Source organism: Dromiciops gliroides, chromosome 2 (assembly GCF_019393635.1).
Source record: "Dromiciops gliroides isolate mDroGli1 chromosome 2, mDroGli1.pri, whole genome shotgun sequence".
Classification (NCBI taxonomy): Eukaryota; Metazoa; Chordata; class Mammalia; order Microbiotheria; family Microbiotheriidae; genus Dromiciops; species Dromiciops gliroides.
This window is the reverse complement of record NC_057862.1, coordinates 406,903,500-406,926,679: the sequence shown is the minus strand read 5'-3', so window position 1 is coordinate 406,926,679 and position 23,180 is coordinate 406,903,500. Positions and strand designations below refer to the sequence as shown.

The 23,180-nt window shown below is 44.9% G+C and overlaps 1 protein-coding gene across 2 annotated transcripts in view; it reads right to left on the bottom strand.

The window, feature by feature from the left end:
• Positions 1 to 23,180, bottom strand: part of ZNF423 (zinc finger protein 423) — a 443,545-nt gene that overhangs the window by 5,610 nt on the left and 414,755 nt on the right. The window lies entirely within an intron of this gene.

Here is a 23,180-nt window from a genome sequence, read left to right as displayed (position 1 = left end):
CCAATGCAAATCCCAACATGTTTGACAATTTATTGCTTGGGGCACTAAGATGCTAGGTTAAGTGACTCGTCCAGGAGTCACATACCCAGAATGTGTCAGGACTGAACCCAAGTCTTCTTGACTCCGCTCCATCACACAGAGACAGAGAGAAAGAGGTGAGGGGGAGGAGGACAGACACAGAGAAACAAAGAGACAGAGACAAGTAGAAAGAGAGGGGGGTGGGTGGGCCTGGAAAAGCGCCAATTTCACCATACCATTCTACATGTATGACTTTGGCCAATAGATGGATGGCCTTTCAGATTCAGATTTACCATCTTGTCCAACCCCCTCATTTTACAGATGGAGAAACTGAGGCCCTAAGAAGGGAAGGTGGATAAACTGGAATTTAGTGCTTGGTTCTCTTCCTATAAATTAATTGGCCTGGAAGCAGCAATGGCTCTGGATTCAGAGGCCCTGGGTCCAAATCCTGCATCTGATACTTATGACATATACAGCCTTGGACAAGTCCCTTAACCAATCTGGGCTTCATTTTTTCAATTGCAGAATGAAGGAGACTGGACTGGATAGACTTGGAGGTCTCTCCTAGCTCTCCCTCTATAATGCTATGAATGCAGTCCCCACTTCCTGTCTTGGCATGGGAGTGAGCAGCTTGGACTAAACACCTAGAGAAAAAGGAGCAAAGGCAGATGGAGGCATCTTGTGAACTGGACCCTCTCCCCAGAGGTCAGTGTAAAAGATGTAGGGAGATGGGGAAAGAGCAGATGGGAGCCCCAAATTCTATTCACATCTGCTCCTTGCTGAGATCCTAAGTGAGGCCAAGGGTACCAAGCGAGAAACAAAGAGAACAAGACACGGTCTTTGGACTCGTGGGGCTCCAAGGCTAGTTGGAGGGACAAGACTTACCCACAGAAGGAATATTTTAAAAAGACAATGAAGCAGTATGTGCTTTCATGTCAAAATTAGTGGGGTAGAGTCTGTGTACCCCTCAAATAAGTACAGAACCATCTTGGCTAAAACTTAGCAAAGCAAGAAAAGACCTGTCAGGCAGGCTCAGAACTGGCATCGGCTCCCACAAAGGGTGGGGGTGAGGGGTGGAGGGACGAAAAGTGCCCCATGTCTTCCAGGGCCTCCCAATTACCCAAACACCTGTGCTAAGTAACTCCTCGCTGATGGGCTGAAAATTCACACAGTTCAATAACCCTAAAAGAAGCTGCCGCTCCTTCCCCCCATGGCTTCGAGCTGCAGTATGAGGGATATAGGGGAACTTAATCAAGCCTTCTTAAAGGGCTTCTTCCACCCGGCATGGTTCTCACAAGGGCATTTTGGCTTAATGTCTATTTCTCTGTTTATTCCTGTGCTATATTTAGCCCTTTCAGAGAAGGAGGAAAATCGGTTTTTAAAGATGCTACCGACACCAAAGCCGAACACTTCCCGGCCTTGTAAAGGCCCCGGAGGGGAAAGGGGGGTGGTGGTGGTGGAGGGAGGCCCACTCTGAGGCTGGCATTGACGCCAGGGCTCTCCCTGCCTGCCAGCAAGTCACAGGTGTACGACAGAGGAGCAGGTGAATAAAATAAAACAGCAAAGGTGGGAGGGGAGGGGGGATGATGGTTTGAGGCCATAATCCATCCGCTCTGTAGTATAATTGTGCATCTGCTATGGATTGAGGTATTTGGTACAAGCCCATTCTGGAGACAGACTGCCTAGGTAAGCCATGCTCATGCACCCCAGGACCATATGTTAGAGATGGGTGAAGGGGTGGCATGGGGAGGCTGGCAGGCCACTCTGGATGCCAACAGAAGCCACGAGCATCCCAGGGAGGCAAGACCCCATCTGGGATTGAGAGAAGAGCTGAAGAAACTGCTCTTTTCTCTCCCTCTGCAGCCAAGATAAGAGGAGCCACTCTCTTTGTCATGCATTTGCTCAAAATTCTTTCTGAACCTCTACCTCTGCCAAGAGTTCTGTGGGGGATAAATACAGGATGATCCTACCTGCAAGAAGCTCACAGGATAGTAGCTGGATGCTCTTCTCCTAGAGCAACCTGGAAGCTTAAAGCCAGAGCGGGAGAGGGATGGGTTGGCCCAACTCAGTGGTCACCTCTTCCAGGAAGCCCTCTCTGACTTAACCTACCCACTCAAGGTGATCACCACACATATATTCATTAGAATATTGCTTTTGAATTCTCCTAGAGGTTTTGTTTGGACACATTTGCCTTATTCCTATAGTCGAAGCTAAGTGGTACAGAGGATAGAGCACCAGGCTTGGAATCAGGAAGATCTGAGTTCAAATCTGGCCTCAGATATTTACTAGCTGTGTGACCCTGGGCAAGTCACTTAACCCTGTTTGTCTCAGTTTCTTATCTATAAAATGGAGACATATTGGAGAAGGAAATGGTAAACCACTCTAGTGTCTTCGCCAAGAAAACCCCACGGACAACTGCATGGGGTCACAAAGAGTCAGACATGACTGAACAATAACAAAGTATAAACTCCCTTAAGTAAGAGGCACCCTCTCCCATAGCACTTTAGTGAAAGAGTATATTGATGAAGACTAGTGATATATTAATAATCAAATTCCTAATTCTCTAAGGTTTGCAAAGAACTTTCTTCACAACAGCCCTGTGAGGTAGGTAGGTAGTGCAAGTACTATTCCCGTTTTGCAGAAGAGGAAACTGAAGTTAATAGCCCAAGTTCACACCACTAATAAGAAGTAGGGCATGAACCTGAGTTATAATCTTCTGACTAGAAAATACTCACTTTCCTTATCAACAATTGTTTGAACTCCTACTCAACTACCTACTACCTATGTGACCTTGAGCAAGCCTCTCTGGGACTCAGTTTCCTTATCTGTGATCCCACCCAACCCTAAATTGATGATCCTGAGCTCCCTCCCTCAGAAGTACAAGTTCCCCTTTTCTAAGTCCTGAACTATTTAACTCTCACCCATATTGTTCTCTCATTGTTTCTTAGCTTATTTGGCTTTTTTCCCTCTTCCTAACTACAAAGAAAAGTGCCTTGAAGCCAGGGTTGGGTATTCTACTACCCTGATCTCCTCCCTAAAACTTAGCTCAGGCTAAGGGCACGTAAGAGAGGATGGAGGCATGGCCAACTGACTGATTGACTTCTTCCCAGCCCCTCCTTCTAGAAATCACAGAGCAGAGATGACATGGTGCTCCCGAGAACTGCGAAAGCAGTGGCAAAGGCTAAAAATGCTTGGAGTGGGGGGACGTATAGCTAGAATATTCCTTTGTGATGGGCTGACACTAATGAAGATGATATCTATTAATCACTATACATTTTTTTCTCCAGGGACTACTCAACCAACTTGTCAAGAAGGCTTGAGAATTCCACCACCACCCCTCTCATTTTGGCTTCTTCTCTAGAATCTTCTGACATTGTTCTCCATCTTGGTTGTTTTCACATCCAATCTGTGTTCCAGGCACACTCACTATTTTCTTTTCCCCAGGACAAACAGGGAGGGATATTTCAAGGTGGATAGTCTCAAAGTAGCCCCTATAAGGGGAAGAAGAGGTGGTGTGAGAAATATGAAATATTTAGAGCAGGAATGGAACTTGTTGTTCAGTTGTTTCAGTCATGTCTGACTCTTTGTGACCCCACTTAGGGCAAAGATACTGGAGTGGTTTTCCATTTCCTTCTCCAGCTCATTTTACAGATGAGGAAACTCTGTCAAGTGACTTGCCCAGGGTCACACAGCTAGTAAATATCTGTATCTGGATTTGAACTCAAATCATCCTGACTCCAGGCCCAGCATTCTATTCACTGTGCTGCCTAGCTACCCCAGAATGGAACTTATAAGTGACCTAATGCTACCATCTCATTTTACTGATAAGGAAACTAAGGCCCAGAGAGATTAAATGACTTGTCCAAGGTCACACGGGTAGTACGTGATAAATCAAGGATTTGAAACCAAGTCCTCTCCAAATTCAGTGTTCTTTCTACTGAACCACTTTGCCTCAACTGCAAAGACCTCTCCCTTCAAGGAGCTTCCTGGGCTGAAAGGTAGAAGAGGAACCGAACTGTCACCAGCACAAAGTGCCAGGGCTCTCAGCATATCAGTTCATCTTTCATGATGACTAATATATACAAACAGATGTACATGCACACATGTGTGTGCATGCATGTATTGTGTGCATGCATGTGTGTGTATGCATGTGTGTGTGTGTGACATTAAACCAGAATACCTAATAGGCTTAAGTCACCATGCTTGCCTCCCAAGGGTAGCATCTTTTCCTCCAGGTAGAACATGAACTTCTTGTAGGCAGGGAACTCTCTCTTCCATTTCCTCTGTATCTTCCTGAAACACCTAGCACCTACTGTAGTACGGAACCCACGTAGTACGTAGGAACTGAAGACATGTTATTTTGATGATTATGGCCTTTAAAAAAGCTGACAGACACGCCTTCTTCCTTGCGTAGACAGAAGGGAAATCAGAAGACTCAGATTGAGGTTGTGACTCCCAAACATACTAGCTCTGTAACAATGGGCAAATTATAGGATCATAGGATATCAAGTTGTAAATGATCTTTAAGATCACCTAATCTAAATCCTCTCATTTTAAGATACAAAAACTAAGGTCCCCGGGGGCAGCTAGGTAGCGCAGTGGATAGAGCACCAGCCCTGGAGTCAGGAGTACCTGGGTTCAAATCCGGCCTCAGACACTTAACACTTACTAGCTGTGTGACCCTGGGCAAGTCACTTAACCCCAATTGCCTCACTAAAAAAACAAACAAACAAACAAAAACTAAGCTCCCCAAAAAGAAAATGCTCTTTTCACCATATTATATATATATATATATATATATGTATATATATATATATATATCAATTAATCTCTGTTTCCTTATCTGTATAGATAATAATACTTGTATTACCCAACACATAGACTTGTAAGGAAGGCATATTGTATAGTTTATGTATGAAAATACTTTACACACATTATTTGAACTGGGCCTCACAAATGACTTCTACTATTATTATCTTCATTTTACATATGAGGAAACTGAGGCAGAAAGTTTAAGTGATTTGCCCAGGGTCACAGAGCTAGGTGTCTGAGATAGGATTTAATTCCAAATCAGACACTCAATCCACTCAGCTAGCAGCAACTTACGTATAGATGAGAATTATGATCATTGTCACAAGCCCTGTTTCTAGGGAGAGGCAAACTTCTACTTAGCACTTTTCTCCCCCTGCATTTCCCTTCCTGCTTCTCTTTACACTGCTATCTAGTTCCGTGAGTTTGAGAATTCTAGCTCCATAAATTTTTGCCAGCTTGACTCTAAAAAGAGTTTACTTCAGGCACATGGGCTGGGTCCCACCTCAGCCACTGGGAAATTAGTATTCCCTATTGGGGGCAAGGAGGGAAGCATGAAGCTTCAACTAATGTTAGGCCAGCCCTAAGCTTGTAGTAAGGAATGATCAAAAGGGGAAACCCCCCAAAACAGATGAATAGAAGATAAATGGGATATCCCACCCATTGTCTTTCCTTCTCTCTTTCTCCTCCTTTTCTCCTGCCTTCCCTGCTTTGTCTCTTCCCTTCTTCTTCTCCCTCCCCATTCTTTTGGGTTGTGAGCTTTGCTCCCTTTTCTGCTGTGTGGTGCTGAGGGGGGGGGGGAAATCACCTGTGTCTCCCCCCCCCCTCCGTCATTTGTGTGGGCTTATTTTTAGAACAGTTTGACAATCGTCCAAGGGTCTAAGACGAACAGATGGCCTGTCTTAAAGCTTCATATGTTCACTAGTTTGCACTTCTGACAAACAGTAAACGTACTCGAGAGCGTGCTATAAACAGGGCTGAATGAATACTCAGAACACAATTTAGTTAATACACTTCATTAAAACTGAGAGTGATATCCATGGCTCCCTCTAAAAGCCAGGTGACATCCCTCCTCCCTTCCAGGGCAGCAATGCTAAGCTGGCAAATCTGGGGTTCCAATTCCTTTTCTCCTCTCCACCCCTCATTCCCTACCCCAAGAAAGCACAGACTGTGTTTATCCTGCTTTACCTATCACTGAAGAGTTGGTTTCTGGGGTGATTGTTGTTCCCCCCACTCACCCCTCTCGAAACAACAGCCCATCGAGTTATCACGAAACTCATCAAAACAATGTCAAGGCCAGCCTCCATTTGCCTTGGAAGAATCCCTAAAAATGGCTTACCCAGGCAGGCAGGCAGGAAGCAATGTCTCCTTTGCATGAAGGGGAAAGCCTGTGTGAGGTTTTTCCTTCACCTCCCAGACAACAAGCTAGGCTGTTGTCTGCCACTCTGGATCAGCAGGAAGTGAGTGTCACACCACGCTTGGCCAGGGAATCTGTCTTGTGTGAGTGACTCAATTAAATTCGGAACTCCCGAGCTTTTAGGAATTGCTATTTCGAGGCATGGCATTTTTAAAGAGAAGGAAAAGCAAAGAGATGTGATGGAACAAGTGTGGAGAATTCAGTGCACTGCAGGGGTTCTGGGCACCTATTCTCTCACCTGATCCACAGGGTCATCAGCAAGCTCAACACCAGGGCAGGAGTCCTAATCCTGGTTCTACCATGAACTAGCTGCATGATCTTGACCAAGAAGCACAATGAGCTGCATTAGGAGGCAGAGAGTTCTCCCTCACTGGAAGCCTTCAAAGGGTGGCTGGCATACCACCTTGGGAGTATGCTCTATCACATGTGAGGACAGAGCATGAAGACTGAGGACCAATCCATCAGTTACACTGAGGAACAATAGAATATAAGTTCCTTGTGGGGAAGAAGGGTTTCCCTTTCAGCTTTCTCTCCCTAGCATCTAGTATAGTACCAGGCTCATACAGTGTTTTTGTTGTTGTTGTTGTTTTTGCAGGGCAATGAGGGTTAAGTGACTTGCCCAGGGTCACACAGCTAGTAAGTGTCAAGTGTCTGAGGCCAGATTTGAACTCAGGTCCTCCTGAATCCAGGACTGGTGCTCTATCCACTGTGCCATCTAGCTGCCCCCCCCCCTACAGTGTTTTAAAAATGTTTATTGATTGACTCATTGATGGATCAATTAATTTCCTCGGGTAAAATTTTCTGAGTTGCTTCCAAAGACTTTCCTCTCCCCAGTTTCATTCAGGGTCATTCTCCTGATATGGGTCAGGGTGACCCATCCACCATTTAAAAGAACACAATTTTTAAACTTCTTGGAATCTACTGAGCCTGAGCCAGCATGGCAGACTTTTATCAGTCTCCCATTCAAGGTAGACAGAGGAAGTATCCCTCTCAGAGTTTAAGAAAGGCAGCGTGGCGCAATGAAAAGAGCAATGGAAAAGAGAACGTGAGTCCAAATCTCACTTCTGCCATCCTACCTACGTGACCTTGGGCGAGTTATTTAACCTCAGTTTCCGCATCTGTAAAAGGAAGAGGTTAGACTGCATGGTGTCTGAAGTTCCTTCCAGCTCTGATGCTATTTATGATTCGATGAATCCCCTCTCTCAGAAGCACATGGTCCCTTTTCTAAGTCCAGAATACATAGGCCTGAGCTAGAGAATGTCCAAAGCCGGCCTATCTATCGAGTGGGAAATATCTCATTCAGCTGGTCAGTATCCTCCCGTAAAAACACTAGATAAAATGTTGTTGTGAGAGGGGAAAAAAGTGGAACAAAGCCCAGGGGAGCCACAGTTCCCTACTGTGGTGCTTTGGAAATAAGACCCACCAGAGAATATATTATTAAGAGAGAACCAAAGTCTTCTATTAAAGAACCTACCCCGTAAACACAGTGCGATTCACACAGTCACCCAACAAAACAAGGCAACTAATAATAGCTACCCTGGGGGGACCCAGGCTCCAGGGAATTATACTCTAAAATGCAAATGTCCCCACGTCAGTGTGCTTTCTAGCCCATGCCAAGGAGCTGAGGAAATCAAGGAAAGAGGTTCTGCTATACAGCGGCCTCATAAAAGGAGGGCAGGGAATGAAACTGTGATTGTCACAGTGAAAGACAACAATGAAGTATTTTTAGAACTGGACAAAAATCCAATCCTCACCGTGCTTCCTCCCCAGCACCACCATCATTTCCATTGGACTCTGCGCCCTGTTTGTCCAAAGAGTAGAAAAGCGATGGATGGTGGATCTGATCTTACCCTAGACCAGAGTGCTAACTAGAAATTCTATCATCTAGGGCAAAAACAGTTTTGCGTTGTTGATGGTGGAGGGCATGTGTGAGGGTGCAGGGTGAGGGGGTGGTTTATTTTGAGTTTTTCTTTTGGATTGGGAGTGAGAAGGCAGCCAGGGGCCAGAGGACAGCCTGGTCCCACATGGAAGAGCACTTAAAAGTCAGGGTGACCCATCCCACATAAGGTTGGACCTAGATTCCCCACAGAGATGAGCCCCTAGAAGTTGCGGACAGGAGCATGAAAAGACAAGAGAGCAGAGTCTCATTATTTCATTTGGCTCTGAGCATGGCAGTCTACAAACAGACCAAGTCAGGGGGACAATTTTACCACTTCCTTACGGGGAAGTTTATTTCCCTGCTCCACCTTGGGACACTGGCATTCAAATAATGTCCCGGTCATCATGCCCTAATCAAAACTCTAGACCAGAATCCACCACTACTAACTAGCTGTGTGACTGAACAAGTAGTGAAATGAGCTGCCTTCAGAAGGTGCTAAGTTACCTATCAAGGTAGGTAATCAGGTGGATCCCATGACCACCTGCCAGAAAGGCCAGAATAGGGAATACCTAAATGGGTATGGCTTGAATTAAGTGACCTTTGAGCTCTTTCCAACTGAGCACCTGACATTTTAAAATCACTTACATTCACTCAACCTCAGTCTCCTGACTATGTCCTGTCAAATGGACATTAACCATGCTAGTCCCCAATTCATACAAATCTCACTGAAGCGCTATGAGGTGGATATTATCATTCCCATTTTGCAGATGAGGGCTCTGGGAGGGTGTAACTAACCTATGTATGATCCCACAGCTAGTAACTGACCAAAGCGAGACCTGAACCTAGGTCTCCTGGATTCCAAATCTCAAACTCTATCCAGTACACTAAGGTTTGTTGACTTCACAATAGGCTTACTCTGAGGATCACCTCAATAACAGATGTATAAGCAAACTGAAAAGGAAAGTGAGGGGTTATGATCGTTCTTAGCAGAAAGCTGCCTGGGCTGCTATACTTAAGAAATTCTGTCATTGAGGACTGACTGCCTTATGCATAGAATAGGTGGCTGCCCACAATAGCATGATGAATGGCACTGGGAATTCTCCCCTTCCCAAAAACATTGCTCCCCACTGGTCTGGCACATTCATTTAAGTTCCCACTCTTTAAAGGTCTTTTGAGAGAATTATATGCATTTTGATTGGATTAAGGCAGTCTGTCATCTGGAAGGGGTGATTATAGTTTCCTGTCTCTATGCATCAGTTTCCCCATCTGTTAAAAAGACGGAGTTGAATTAGATGACCCTCCTTACAATTCTAATAACTTATAAAACACTATCAGATTCTAAGAAGAACATATGACCTGGGATTCGTTTATCTGATTCAGTCTTCAACATCCACTGTCACACAGCAAGAAGTGGGCCTAGCAGGAAAAGGAAAGGTAAGATCAGACAAACAGAGGGTTATCTGGGGCAAGCCAGGAGGGATCCTCAATGGGAAACCTCAGAAGCCAGCAGTAAGCACTTGGAGGAGGGAGAATGGGTGGATAGGAGGGCAGTGGAAGGAGAAAAGCTAACTTCACTGTTGTATTATGGGTTAGACATTTCTGAACAATGGTCAAGGTTTTGCCCTGGGCAAGAACCACTGCCCATCAACCCTTTCCCACTCTTTGGCACAGATATTCAGGCAGGGCTGCTTTCAATAAATGCAAGGGGAACCAAAAAGTATACTGGGGCCAGTACTTTCCCATCTTTCCCTCAGTACTTAATGTGTTCTCCAAACTAGTTATGTCAAACGTGGACTCTAAGACAAAAAAAACTAGGCAGGTGACCTCTTCCCTTGGCCATTGTGGAAGGCCTGGGCTGGCATCTTCCCTCAGCCAAAAACAGATGGATATGCCAGGGCCTAGTTCTTGTCTCTGCTTCTCCATGTGTGAAATGGGCCACAGACTCTTTTTCCCATGCTCTCACTCTCTCTCCAATAACCATCCCTACAAATGGCTTTTTCCCAGAGACCTCTTAATCCATTCTCCAAAATGATTCATAAGGGAAATAAGGCATTGCCTTCCAACATCACAAATGGAGAAAGTGTGACCCACAAAGAGGGAGGGAGGCATCTGACAGTAAACTCTGGAAATCTAAGTCATCAAATAGAAAGGGTGTTTAAGGTGTTTATTTCCCCTCTTTAATTTGCAGACTTCCAATAATACAATTCAATACAATTCAGCAAACATCTAACAGTATACGTAAGATGTTATACTAATGAGTTAGAGGTGTAAAAATGAAAAACAACAGTCTCTGCCTTCGAGGATCTTACAGTCTAATAAGGGGTAGACAAAATGTCCACAAAATAAAAAAGAAATATACAAGTAGAGTGTGCCGAAGACAAAGGATAGAGTCAGACAAAGAGCTCCAGGACAATCTGAGGCAGGAACACTTTTCAGCTGGCAGGTCATGTAAGAGGTAGGACCTGACCTTGGCATTTTAAAAAAGAAGAATAATTTCAGACAAGCAGAGAGAAGGAGGGATCGTGTCCCTGCACAAATACATGGGTGCACAAAAGCAGGATGAAACTGGTAAGAGATAGCAACCTAGTTAGAGTCAGCTAAATGAGATGGTGTAAAGAATGCTGAACTTGGAGTTGAGATGATCTGAACTGGAATCTTGCCTGGATGCTACCAATATGACCCTAGGCAAGTCACTTAATCTCTCTCAGTCTCAGTCTACTCATCTGTAAAATGAGAATAATTATAGCACCGACTTCCCTTAAAGCAGTATGTAAATTTTTTATATAAAAGTTGAGTGTATAGATATACCCTTCACTTCCTAAATATCCTTTTTTTCCCTCACTAAATCTAGAAGACTTGGACCTGAAAATACAATCTCTTCTCTAGAAAAGGCTCTTTTTCATTAAACCAAAGATAATCACCTTTTTCCATGAATCCTAACCACATAGCCTTGTGCTATCTGAGCCATGCTCAGATGTGAAAACTGGGCCCCAAATATTCAAATACTGAAGTCACTTGGTTGTTATTTTTTCCCCCTCATCCACTGAAATATTCCCCAGGGCATCTGAGATTTCATTCTGATTTCTGAAATTGCTTCCAGTCCCTTTTTGCCCTTTGATTGGAGAATCCTGGAGTGTACTTCCAGCTTTCTATTCAATTTTTTAAAAGCACTTACCAAGTTCCTACTATGCGCAAAACAATACCCTATTTCTTTTGGAAAAGGTCCTCTTGATGAGGCCCATAAGAGGTAGTTTACCCCTCCAAAATGAGCAGCAGATCTCTCCTGAGCACCACAGGATAACTCAAACTTCAGCCAGCTGTGCCAATGGAAGCTAGAACAATCATAGGTCTATGGTTCCATCTGTTACATGCCCTTTACTAAGGCACAGTAGGAGAATCCTAGAATTGTACACTATAGCCCCAAAGTTGGAAGGGATTCTGGATATATTATTTCATCCAAGAAAGAGGCCTTGACTAAAATATGATTGTTTTTCAGAGCTGAAAGGAAGGAGTCTTAGGAGGCCCAGGTAGAGGTTCTAGGATTATAAGATTCAGGGGCAGCTAGGTGGCGAAGTGGATTAAGCACCAGCCCTGGATTCAGGAGGACCTGAGTTCAAATGTGGCCTCAGACACTTGACACTTACTGGCTGTGTGACCCTGGGCAAGTCACTTAATCCCCATTGCCCTGCAAAAAAAAAAAAGAAAGAAAGAAAAAAGAAAAAAAAAAAGAAAGGATTATAAGATTCAGGGTTAGAAGGGACCTTTGAAATGATTTGGTGTATGTACCCTAGCCCTTCATTCTGCAGATGAGGAAACTGAAACCCAGGAGAAGGGAAATGACTTATCTAAGGTCACACAGGGATACTTACAAGTAACAAGGATACTTACTGGGGAAAAAAAAAATCAACCCAGAAATGTTTGCTGCAATGCCAAATCCAGTGCTCTTTCCACTGTATCACACTTCCTCTTTTCCTAGCATCTGGCCAGAATCTATCCCATCCCTACCCTCCCACACAAAACATATGCTGATTGGTTGTCCACTCCTAGCTCTGACTTCTCTCTACTTTGTCCTTACCACTCTTTTGTTCTCAAATACCATGATCACCTCATGGTCCCTTGACCATGGCCAAGGGACTACTTCATGATTTTTGGCAGTTCCCCTCCACCAAACAAAAGAATTCAAGATAAATAAAAAAGGAGTCTTGGTAGCCTCAGTTTCCCCATCTAGAAAATGGGGTGCTTGAACTAGATGCTCTGATCCTTTGATTGTTTAGGGTAACATAGAGCTCCTGTCTATCCCCTGTCACGAAATAGAAAAGCTGGGATGGCATATGACTCCTTAAGCAGAGTGGGAAAGAAAAACTAAGATTAATCAGTCGATCTACAAGCATTTTTTTAAAATGCCCCTTCTAGATGCCAAACACTGTGCTAGGCACAGGAGACAAAAAGACAAAAGTCAAATACTCCCTGCCTTCAAGGAGCTTATGATCTATTTGGGAAAAATAAGGATATACAAAATATGAACAAGATACAAGATACATTCTTGTTGGAGAGGGTGCCAGCAACTGGCTAGGGGGAACAGGAAAGGTTTCAAGGATATGGAGATGCATGAAAACAGGTTTGAAGGAAACAAGAGATCTAAGTAGGGGTGACTAGGAGGGAGTACCTCCATGTATGGGACATAGCCAGTGCAAAGACATGAATGCTGTGTGGAAGATACCAAAAGAATCTGGTTTTTCTCTGAAAAAGAGTGTGCTGAGATAGAATCTAAATGAATGAGACCAGAGAACAGAAGGAAGTAGAGGGGTGGATTAAGGAAAAATGAAATAACTTTAGAACAGAAGTGTGCCTTTTGCCCAGGACTTTATTAACTTCTCTCCAAAACAAGGAACAGAGGGAAGGGGAGAGTATCCCATTCCCCATCTCAAAAAAATCTTTCTGATTTCTTCCCAAGCCTTCACCTCTTTAGATATATCAAACACATTCATTACGTGAGAAATACAAGTAATGCACAATTTATTTCTAAGTCTTTATATCTGACCAAGTGCCTCTATTCATAAAAAGGATATTATGACAAAATGCATTTAATTCCATTTCCCCAAAAACTTTAAAAAAAAAAAAAGAAGAATGAACAGAGAATTTCTCTACTCTGGCTTCAAAAATATCCTTCCTGAGCAGGAAGTCCAGGCTCTTACTCCATTAGCAGGTCAGGCTCCCCCTTAGTCAAACACAGCATGATTCTTCCCCCCAAAATGGTTTCCACAGTTCACATGATGTGGGCTTCCACCCCCTCAAAGTGCCCCCAAATTATGGGAAGAGAAGTCCCGAAGACGGAAGACGTCCCTAATTTGCTGTGATGAATTGTATGCATGCTCCAATGACCAAAACTGCAGCTGAGACCTATTATATTTAATGATCAAGACGTTCCTTGTGAAAACACTCAGGCACACGTGTCATCATCACTCTGTCTGGACAGGGAGCCCAGCCTGGCTTGGGGGAGCTAGCCAAAGAAGAGCCATTCCACAAGACTCCAGAGGCTGGAGAAAAGAAGGGAACTGCTGACCACTGTCCCGGAACCCAGCCCCACTGAGAGGAGGACTTTGCTGCAGGCTGTCTTAAGTGAATCTCTGTCCCTTCAGGGGCCTGGCTGTGGGCCATTAAACATCTTAAAGGAGATCTTATGCATTATAGTGATACCCGGTGGCTAAGCAGACCTGGTCATGTAAACAGAGCCATGGAGAAAACAGCTCATAGCAAGCTGAGGCTGGCTAGAGATGGCCAGTCCATGGGGGAAGGGGCCATGTCTGCAGCTGGACAATGAGGACATGGGCAAGTTGTCACTGTCCACTGTGGAGGGATAGTGGTGGGAAGAATTCAAAACAGCAGATAATCTTAAATCATTGGCTTGGCAGTTATAGGAACATGGTGCCTCCTGCAGAGAAGGCATGTGCCTATGATGTGACTCTAAGGCTAATTTCCATTTGGGGGAGAACTGGTATAAGTGATTGATTATATGTTTTCTTGCCATGTGAGCAGGATCTGTCCCTCCAACTGTCCCTGATCAGTGACACTCATTCAAACCCGAACCATTCAAAACAGAACACTACTCCTACCTCTCTCTGCCAATGGTCCCTTCCCAGCTCCACCTCTAAGCTTCTTCTACCAAGAGACCTTCCTGATCACCCATATCTCGTATGTGTACACTTTCCCAACAGACCCTTGCCCCACATGTACACAGTTGGCATTATATTCAGTTCAGCATTTATTAAGTACCTGCTGTGTGTAAATCTCATTGTTGGGTACCAGGCTCACAAAGTTAGATATGACACAAGCCCTGCTCTCAAAGAGTTCAGTATCTAATGGGGGAAAGCCATTTACTCAAATACCTCTGAAACAAAGAAGTATAAAGTAAGTGTGGAAGTGATATTTAAATAAAGTGCTAGAAGAAATCTGATAGAGAAATCACTTTTAGTTTTTTGTGGTGATTATTGTTGGATTTGGTGGGGAGGGATGAGGGAGGTCAGCTAAGAATTCATTCAATCCAATCCAATAATCCAAAAAACATTTGCTAAGTCCTGACAATGTACAAAAGCACTGGATTAAACACTGGGGCTATGAAGAAAGAAACCAAAGTGTCCCTCACCACAGAGAGCTGGCATTCTTCTGGGAAAAGGAGAGATGGAAACCTGAGCTGGTGCTTGCTATTCATTTCCATTTATTTATATGTTATTTTCTAAGTATTATAGTGGAGGGGATGAGGGGGAGATAAGCCCCTTTAGAGCAGGTTCAGTAGACACACAGCAAGCCCATAAGAGTGCTTTTTGATTGACTATGTCTAGTTGCTTCCATTTGAGTGGGGTGGGGGGCACTTTTCTCCAACCGAATGGGAGTGCCCTCAAGACAAGGCCTGTGTCTTGTTTCCGCTTCCACCCTCCCTCCTCACACCACACTCGGTATAGTGAGTACTCAGTGGATGGTGTTGACTGATGGGAATGATGCCGCTCTGTATCAGAGATACTGCATGAATCCCTGAGGTCCCCCCCTCCGACACTAGCACACAGATCACGTGCCTGGATTTTGTAAAAACTTCAAAAGAGGGAAAGGAGGATCTGTGTTAATTATTGACACAACAAAATTAATTTTCCATCTCTCTCTCTCTCTCTTCCGCTCCCCCCTCTGCGGCACCTCCCCCGCCACCCCTCCTGTGAGCTCTGATGCAATGTTACTGACTGGCACTCCCGAAATGCCAACTTGCATTTCTCATCATTAATTTCTTTCTAAATGTCATTAGTAATTGTTATTGCCAGACCAAAGAGTGCAATCTGGGCCTTAATAAAGAAAACCCAGCTCTCGTTTCTTTTTTGGTGTTAGCACCTCTTGGCCAGGCTGGGCTACCAGATCCTGGCAGAGGCCACGGGGCTCCATTTCCAACCATTTAGAAAGACGGATTATTATATCCAGAGGCAAAACATGCCTCATTTTTTAACACTAATGGATAGAAACAGGCCATTCCTCCACCAGAGGAGCCATCTGTAAATGCATCCTTCAGGACACCAAACTGGGGAGGTTTCAAAGGTGAGGCCCAGCCTGGCAGTTGTGAGCCTGCCACATGATCCGTGTGGCCAATGGGAGGGACCCTTCCTTGGGAAGCATTCGGTTTCTGTGTCCAAACTCGGCATTTTCCTGGCAAGAACTTGGTTGCTATGAGCATTCAAGGGCAGGAGTTCTGGAGGCATTTGCCACATTGATCACATTGATGATGGAGAATCTCTCCCCTTCAATATCTCTAGTGATGGAGAGCCATTCAGGGCAACCTTAAGTGGTGACCAGGTGGAAAGTCTAGGGACAGAAAACCATGCTGGGTCAAGAGCAGACTGAAGCGGGCTTTGTATGAGGCCCTAGGAGGGATTATCAACAACTTCACAGAAATCTTTCTTTCCTTTTTTTTTTTTTTTGGGGGGGGGGGAGGAGGGAAGGGAGAAGCAATGTAGATCTAGTGAATGGGTTGCTTTCTTTGTCTCCAGTGTCCCAGCCTGCTATCTACAAACCTTGTACAGCCTTGAGTTGGAACTGAGTCATTCCTCCTCACTGACCCCTGCTTCTGCCCCTTCCTTCTCACTAAACTGAAGGCATTTGGTCCCAGGGGCAGGCAGCAACCATTTGGATGTTGCAGGCGAGAAGCAGTTTCCAGTGAACACAATGGCTGCGCAGACATTGTGTCTTGGCTGCTTCCACATATGCCCATCTGTCAGGATGGCATGGTGCCGCCTCTAAAGTTGGTTGGACCCTTGCCCCAGGGCATAAATGACAGGCAACAATGGGCAGAGACAGGCAGCCTGAGGACCCCGTTCCAAGCGCCATCTCTGCCCTGAGCAGAGCCCTCCGGGTGCATCGAGTTCCTTGCCCCCCACCCAGCACTGCCATCCATGCCTCCTCTTGGTTCCTCCTGGGGGATGGTGTCCTGGGGGCCCACTAATGACTCAGCTACAGAGTTTCACCTGAATTTCCTCTTCACTTCCCCCTTCTCCTCCTGCTCTCCTCTTCTATCCATCTTGCCCATGAGTGAGCTATACAGGATCCTGTATGGCTGCGACGGCACACTGTGAGACAGCGTGAGTCGTGGAACAGGAGCCACTCTAGCCACGGCCAACTAGAGCAGAGATGCTGCCTGCCAAGGGGGGCATCTAAGCCAGGCAGGAGAGCCCCCTCCCCACTCCCACCACCTCCCGAATCTCTGCCTCGGGCAAAGGCAACAAAGGTTACAGAGCTCTCGTTCGTCAGGCCCTGCCTGTCCACCCATGCTTACATCACAGCCACTTGAAGGCTTTAAAGGACTTTATGAGGACACTATTTCTAGCCCTTCTACCTCTGGATTCCAATGCTTTATGACCAGGAATCACAGACCAGCAGAGGTGGGAGGGATCTGAACAAAGCCCTTCTCTTTACAGGTAGGGAAACTGAGTCCCAGAGGAGTCCCAGAGAGGAAAAGACTTGCTTCAGATGATAAATCAAATCAGTGGTCAAGCCAGGTCTAGAATCCAAGTCTCCTGACTCCCAGACCAAGGAGAGGATGGTAATGTGGCATTTTTAAAACTTTAGGAATGGGGTTATTTTGTTAACTTCAGGAATTGAATGACCATTCTATAGTTTTCAATAAGTAATGACTCCGGGGGTGGCTAGGTGGCACAGTGGATAAAGCACCGGCCCCGGATTCAGGAGTACCTAAGTTCAAATCCAGCCTCAGACACTTGACACTTATTAGCTGTGTGACCCTAGGCAAGTCACTTAACCCCCATTGCCCCGCAAAAAAATAAAAAACCAAAAAAAAAATAAGTAATGACTCCAGGCAATGTGTTTTATCCACAAGTTTTCAAATTGGGGGGTGGGGGTGGAGTGCTGGGAGGGTAGCTACTCGATGCATATGGAGAATAGTATGCACATGATCTAGTAGAAAGTTCACTGAGCTGGAAACCGGAAGAGACCAGAGCTCACATCCTAACTCTGATGCTGAACCCCTCTGAGAAGCAGTTCTCTCATCAAAGACCAGCAGCAGGAGCCTCACTGTAACCTAGGAGGCCCAGGGATACCCAAGAGCTAAGTAGGTCTCAGAACACCAGCTCCAGTGCAAAGGCTAACAGAAACTGAAGCGGGAGAGTTCTGGATCACATGATACCCTCTTGGGAGAGTTCTGGACCACATGATAACCTCTTTAGTACTCCAGCTTCACATTCAATACAGCTTCGTGGGCCCATGACCATGGGTTCTCCCATAATGGGTCCAAAATAACAAGCAGGATACCTAGCCAAACCCTCATTAAGAAACCAACCCCTCTCCCCAACACATACCAATGGACTAAGGACTGCTCTCCATTCTTCACCCAAAAGAAGCTGCCTTCTGGTCTGGGAAGAACCTCATGAACAGAACTTTCTTTAAAAGAAACAGTAAAGGAGAGAAAGAAACCTGATACTTACAGAATGCTCAGCCAAAGAGTAAAATGCTAAGTATGTGCCTAGAGCACTTTTAATTTTTAATTATTATTAGTTATAATTATCTGACTGTGTTTGACTGAAGCCCAGCAATGCAGCAGGAGAAAATGATATTTTCCTCTGAATTTATTAGTTTTATGAGGGTACAAATGGTTTTTACAAAGGGGCTCAACATCCCTTCAGATTCATTCTTTTCTGTCTTTCTTTCCTCCTTCCATGGTCTCCCACCCCACTTCCAATCCTTTACTTGCTCTCTCTCCTTCCTTCCTTCCTTCCTTCCTTCCTTCCTTCCTTCCTTCCTTCCTTCCTTCCTTCCTTCCTTCCTTCCTTCCTTCCTTTCCTTTCCTTTCCTTTCCAAAGTGGCCTCATCTTTCTGATTCCCCAGCTGCTTCAAGTCTTTCCTTCAGGGAGGGGACAGCTGCTGGGTGGGATTGGAGCCTCATGCCAGGAAATCCAGCTAATGGCTGAGACACAAAGAGAAGTCTCTTTGGAGAGAAACACTCCATTGGCACAGGCAACAGAACGATCCCCCTGAATTACGTCTTGTGTGTAAATTCAGGCAGAGGGAGGGGGTAGGGGAGGAGGAAGGGCAGGGTTTATGGGATGCTTCCAGAGTCTAATAGTCCCCCCGAGGAGTAGGTTCTAAACCAAGCTCGTAGAAGAAACAACATGAGTTAGTGAAGTGTTTCTGCCACTGCACTGAGCCTTGGGGTGAGAAAGAGCCCCAACTTAGGCCACTGTCCTCATGTGTGGAAGGGGGTAAAGGACAGAGTGCCCCTCTATTTGTGCTCAGGGACCCCCAGCCTCCTAACAGGACCACTTTGGAAGGAGACACAGATAAAGAAAAGCAGCAGAGTGGGCATGTCGCTCTTCTCCTCCCAGGTGACCAAAGTTCATAAGGATCACAAAACTGAAAAGAGTGTAGAGATTGCCTGGTATAATCTGGTCATTTACAGTTGAGGAAACTGAGGCTCAAAGAGTTGTGAAGAGACTTGTTCAAGATCACATGGATATGGTATATTCATTATTAGAACACAGATCTTCTCATTTCAAACCTAGCTCTCACTCCATAGCATAAAGCTTTCATACTACTTTTAAGAATTTTATGGAAAAGTGATACTGGGTAATGCTTGGGTTTTCTAGATAGTGAAAAATATTCACCATCAGCAAAGAAGAAGCAATGATTGAGGGCTAAAATTGGCGATTTTGGACTGAGAATGAATGAATGAATGATTTGCTCTTCCTTCCTACATTACTTTGCACCTTTACAAAGAGATTTTTCTTTTCCATCCCTGTAATTATTTTCACTGCTCTTTTGGAACATTTCTTATTCAGGCCACACCCTTGGAATATAACTTAATTCAATTCCACAAGCACTTATCAAATGCTTCTACCTGAATAGTCCTGTGCTAGGCATCATAGGAGAGAAAAGGGAAGTTTTACAGAACCCTTTCATCACAACAATTCTATGAAGCAGGCACTTTAAGTATTATTCTTCCCATTTTATTGATAAGGAAAATGAAGTTCATACAGGTACTATGACTTGCCCAAGGTCACACATCTGGGAAGCCTGAGTCGAGAATCACTGTTCTATGGCCACTGTTCTTTCCACTGCTGAATCTAAGCTAAGATTTCTGCCTCCAAAAGGACTCTCAGTTGTGGAGACAAGCTGTAGATGCATGGCACGATTATGAAACAATACCAAACAGTGTGATAGAAAGGGCTAGACTAACACAACAAAGAGCCAAAAGTGTATGGTCCATGAGCTCTGCAAACCATGTTCTGAACAGAGATGGCCTTCAAGCCTTCATTTCCCTGGCCAGTCACCTACTTCTTCACTTGGAGAAATCAGACAAGCAGTGCAGCCCAATGCCTGTAGCTGACTGATGCGACTTGACACTGTGCCTGCAAGAGGAGAAATCTTTTCCCTCCACGGCGGCCCTTGGAACACCTGTGCTTGCAAGGACCTGGCAGGTACCCTGCTCTCTCCCCATCTGAACAGTTCGCGGGTTGCTTGTTAGATCCCTAGCTTTGCTTTTAATCAATTGTAATCATTTAGCAGGAAACAGTATGATTAACCGCACACAAGCAAACAGCATGAATTAATCCTTTAAATACAAATGCTCTGCCGGTGCGGTGCTGGTTCCTTTGAACACAAGTTGTTGAGAGATGCACGCATATACACACACATGGAAACCATGCTCCCAGTTTCCCCCCTCCCCAAAGGTCTCAGGGGCTGTAGCTCACACCGAGTCCCTTCTAGGAAAGAGGAGCATGATGTCTACATCAGGGAGAATGGAACAGGCTCACCCTGGGACTAAGATGCCCACACTCCCAGACTGCTGGATTAAGAGTTGGGAGGAACCTCAAAGTGATCATGCAATTCAACACCCTTCACTTTGCAAATGAGAAAAGAGAAAACCAGGGTGAGGGGATAACCCAAGGCCAAAGAGTTGAGCAACACAATTAATTCACACCCAGATCTGCCTTCTGCATCCAAAGCCAGTGCACCATGTAACCCTAGCACAATGACTGAAGTATCCCTCATTTCATTCCACCAACCCCAGCTACAAATAACAACAGGGCCCTATCATAAATGTCTATTCCCATTATTTAACTCCCTTGATGTGTAGAGCCCCAAACAGTTGTAACTGGAAAAGTTTCCAAAGATTGGCTGTGTCCATTAATTCAACTTAACAGACACTGATGAGGTGACATTAATGACCTTCTCTCTTTCTCCCTACTAGTTTGTATCATGTCTGGCTTCTTATTCATGTCCTTGCTTCAATACTAAGACAGCTGGGAGAAGTAGACATTTGGGACCTACATTAAACTTAGACCATTGCACAAAGCAACCCTGGGGTCCCACACCTCCAATAGCTTCTTGGTCTCATTGCAAGAGCAATCCCAATTCTCCTGACTTTCAAGATTCCATATGTTCATGAACCCTGGCTTCTCCCTCTTACCCAAAGTCACAGAATGTTGGAACTAGAAGGCATTTTAGAGATTTGTGACCCAACATCCTCTTTTTTACAGATGAGGAAACTGAGGTCAGAAAGAGAAGTGACATCCAATGGAGACAGAATATGGTAGAGCCTGGAGGTCTTCTGACTCCAAGTTCAATGTTTGTTGGCTTATTTGATGGTTTCTTTTTTTCCCCCCTTTTGCTATCAGAAATTTTCTGTATCAGCTGGCTAAACATGACTTCAAGTTATATGATGGAGAAGAAAAGCTTGGTCTCACAATAAGGTCAAACCATTTAACTAGTCTAAGGCCCCAGTATACAAGTCCCCTTACCGTTTCACAGTTAAATATCACACTTGGATTTTCACTGTGTTAGAAAATCCTTGCATAATGATCAGCAGCATAACGGCTATGAAAACGTAAATGCCTACAAAATCCTCCTCTCCAAAGCTGGAAAATTACAATTCAAGTTACTTAATGAAAGCCGTTATTTGCATAGATTTGGCTATGCAACAGCACTTCCACATTTAAACGCTCTGTAATTAAAATCATTAATTGCAGAAAATAGTGGCTCGTTAAGGCTATAATTTAGCAAGGTTTTCGGCATTTGAGGATTTGATTTAAAAGGTTAATGTGGGGACCCAGGAAACCAGCACCTCAGATGAACCATGCTGGGGTTGGGGTTATGAGCAGGGTGGGGCAGGGGAGGGGAGGAAGACTGGTCTGCCACACATAGAGATCTGCCCATTGCCCTGAACCTGCCACATTAACAAGGTGTAGTGAAAACTCGGGCACACTTATGCAGATGAGGCTCAAAGAACAAGGGTGGGCAGAAGTCCCTTTGGGAGGCTAGAGGAGGGGAAAAGAAAGGGAAGAAACACAAAACCTGAGAAAGAGAAAAAGATCCCACATCCCTCCCTTGACATGACAGTACAACAGGATAGGAGTCGACTTGGGAATTAGGCAAGTCAAACAGAAACCCTCCAAAGTTTAAGCAAATCGTAGTTTATAAAAGCTAATAGATTTAAATGAGGCATGCAGTGTGGTTCTATAAAAAGCCTTCATTTGTCAGGGGACACCAGGAGTAGATTGGTAGCTGAGCTAAGCAGGTAGGCATGGTCTAGGTCCCTCAGAATGTGTCAGGATTGGCACTCTGGTGTTTCCCAAGGCAGAATTGCCAAGTGGACGGCCGATTTTGCTGTGTGAACTTAGTGTGCTAGGGAGTTTGTTGGTATGATAAAATTGGACACAATCAAAGGGTCTTATGTTCATTCAGATTAATACAGATGCCTATACCCTGGCATAGATCTTTAGGCCCAGCATTTCCTTCTTTGCAAATGTAGGAATAAGGATGTTGAGTCCCGGCCCAAGATATAGGAGATCTGACTTTTAGGCTGATGATTTTGGCAAGGGATGCACCCTCTCTGGGCTTCAATTTCCCAATACACATGATGGGGGGGGGAGAGAACCCTAGATCTTATGGATCAATTTGATCATTTATATGATGGTATACATGATTTAAATTCAAGGCAACGTGGTAATTCTGGGATGTAGGAACTATTTACAAAGGCCCAACTCTGAGTGAATACTTTGGGAGTGGATAGAGGTTCTTGTTATGTGGTATGCATGTGTTTGTGTGTGACACGCAAGTTCGAGAGGGTGCACTGAAAGAGGCCACACAGAGTACCAAAATCTCAGAGTGAGAAGGCTTCTGAAGAGATCACCTGGTCAACCTTCATGCAGGCAGATGACCAGACCAAGAGAGGTGGCCATTTGTGCCAACTACATTAGAACCACACTATGCTTACTTCTCCCTTTGCTCCTCAGGCCAGGGAGAGGATAGAGTGGGGAAAGAACCATCAATGGGAAGGAAACTCAGATTCCAATCCCAGCTTTGGCATCAAAAGTCTGTGGAACCTAAGGCGAGCCATTTCCTTTCTCTGGGCCTCAGTTTCCCCATCCAGAAAACGAATGGGTTCCAGTAGATAAAACTCCTCAGGTTCCTTCCAGCTCTGCTTACCTGGATGAAAATCTCCACCTCTGCCAGACGCAGAACTGCCCAGCTGACCACAAGAAAGGAGCTAGAAGCCTAGGAGAGAGAGTATGA